The following is a 2,829-nucleotide window of genomic DNA, read 5'->3' on the forward strand; positions in this document are numbered from 1 at the left end:
AGGTTTCACCATGTTAGTCAGGAGGGTCTCGATCTCCTGACTTCATGATTCGCCCACCTCGGCCTCCCAAAGTGCTAGGATTACAGGCGTGAGCCACCAGGACCGGCCTTCTTTTTATCTTTTTAGTATCCTTATTTATTCCTTATTTACACAAAATTCCACAAGTAGGGATGGAACTTAGAAACAAAGTCAAGTTTTCTGTGTTTTTTTCTCACTTCTCTGCTTCTAAAAATCAGCATCAGCACATAATATTAGAAATAATAATTACAACTGCAACATTTTCATTTACTAAGTGCCCTTCATGAGGCTGTCGCTACTGTAAGAACTTTAAATTGATTACCTAGCTTTATACTCACACCCACTCTTGAGGTAGATGCACTTGTAATCTTTGTTTTACACATGGGAAAAGTTAGGTGCAAAATGTGCAAGGCAAGGTCTAGTGTGTTTTGACTTCTTGTGCTTTGATCTTTCTCCAAGACTTTGACTTAAATAGGAATCAAACTTAAGGATCCTAAAACTTGTTTAGTCTTCAACCTTAGAGCGAGACATCTTTGTACTTCCAATGCATGTGCTGAATTTTACTTTATAATATTGGATAGTTAACCATTATTATTGAGCAGCTTTATCATGTTATCAGTGACTTTAATTATTAACTCCGCAGTGTGTGTATTTCTCACCAGTTCACAGTGCAAGGGCTGTAGCCCGCCTGCTAGGTTCAAATCATGGATATAAATCTTCCTAGCTGTGAATTTGGGCAAGCTCCTAATCTCAAATCACAGATTTTTTTTTTTCATCTATAAAACAGAATAATAGAAATTAAAGGAAGGCTGCGAAACAGTCTTTCAGCTATTTCAAAAATCACCATCTATGCATCCCAAAGTTTCACCAAAGGATGACTTTTCAAAGACACCACTGAAACTATTTTTAGAAAGCCTTTTGAAATTCATAATTTCAGTTTTTTTTTTACTTTACATTTTGCATGGTGAAATAAAAATAGGAATAATTAAAAGGATACCATTGTCATATTAGTATCTGCAGATAGCTGATAGATCAATAGATCAATCATTAGATACATAGAAAAGGGGTGTCTGTGATTGGTGATTGTTACTGTGTTGCACTATTTCTTAAATTTAAAGATAATTAAGAAGAACTTTATATGATTTGTCATTTAGGGGACATTAAATTATCTGTGGATGCAATATTTGGCATTTTACTCATATTAGTTTTTTTAGTCTAAGAAACAGATTGACACCCTTTTTTCATTGCAGCGTATTTTTCAGGAATGTAAAATATCTAAGCATGTAAATTGTCTCTATTAATGGACCTCTGCGTATTTACTTTGTGTCAGCTAAATATAAGGTTATAACTTGCAGTTTCTCTAAGGAAATGATATAAGGTTGTAGAATAAATATAGACAACACTCTCTAAATTTATGTAGCTTTAAGCATTATCTTTGGCAGCCATGAAATATACACTACTTAATTCCATTTGGATTGTTTATCCCCAACCTCCATTTTTCAACATTCTGTCAGTACTTTGTCTTTCAAACTATCATGAAAGGAATGAAGAACATATATTTTTAACTTCATCAATAATCCTGAAGTAAATTTTAAAAATAAAAATAGCTCTTAGTCACTGACCTCTGTTTACAGAATGAATTAATACAAAGCTTTCCTTTGATTCATTGCTATGTATTTTCTCTCTCTGGATTTAGTAATTTTATTACCCATGTCTCCACAGTTACTGATGCATAAGAGTTATGTATACAAAATCTAAATATTTCTCAACCTGGGAATATTAAACCAAGAGAGAGACCATATTTAACATTCAAATACATATGATAATATTTATTTGGTCAATTTTTCTAATTCCAAAAATGCTAACCTCACATTAATGGTTTATAGATTCGTTTGATCAGCAGATGTTTTTAAATTATTTCTTCATCATGAGATACTATGACAGACTTTGCTATTAGATGCCTAAAAAATAGTAACTGTGCTCAAGTGACTAACAACTGGAATACAGTTTCATTGATGCCAATATTTCTAATTGAGAATACAGAGGAATAAGTAAATAAGGGCATCTGGGTGACTGGGAGGCAGAGGATAGTGACATAAAGGAAAGAGTCACCAAGGAAGAAATGTTGAAACTGCCTCTTCATTGCGTACCTGGAGGACAAGGCGAAATAGGGTTTGAGGCATAGGACAGTCAGTCTATAGAGAAATAAATCACTCCCACTGGCAGCTGTAAGCATAGATTAAAAACACAATGATGTGTTTAAGAAATTGTTAGTAGTTAAATATGTTCCAAGTGCACATTGCAAGAAAAGAGACAGGGTTGAGAAAAGATAATTTTCAGGAGAAAATTAGGGGCCAGTTCATGAAGTAGGCCTGCCTTTGATTTTCATGAAGCATGAGGGAAGAGTACAAACAAAATGTGCACACCTTGCCTCAAAACTTTTATAACTTATAAATGAAGTTTACATAAGTTCTACTTTTTTACTGTGACTTATAAACCTTGTATAACTTGGAAGGCCAGTTTTTAATTTAAAATTCTAGGACATCTTGGGGAATCTATATCAGAATGTGACAGTAAGAGAGAAAGCTGTTTCGGATCCTCTGGCATGCAGTCTGCAATGCCACTTTTCTTGCCCTTCTGCACCCCTTACCTTTCCCTTTAGAGTCCCCAGTGTTTGTTATTGCCATCTGTATGTCCATGTGTACCTATTGTTTCACTTTCACTTATAAGTATCAACATGCAGCATTTGATTTTCTGCTTCTGCATTATTTCACTTTAGATAATGGCCTACAGCTGTATCCATATTGCTGC

This window comes from Mandrillus leucophaeus, unplaced genomic scaffold (assembly GCF_000951045.1).
Source record: "Mandrillus leucophaeus isolate KB7577 unplaced genomic scaffold, Mleu.le_1.0 Scaffold1340, whole genome shotgun sequence".
Classification (NCBI taxonomy): Eukaryota; Metazoa; Chordata; class Mammalia; order Primates; family Cercopithecidae; genus Mandrillus; species Mandrillus leucophaeus.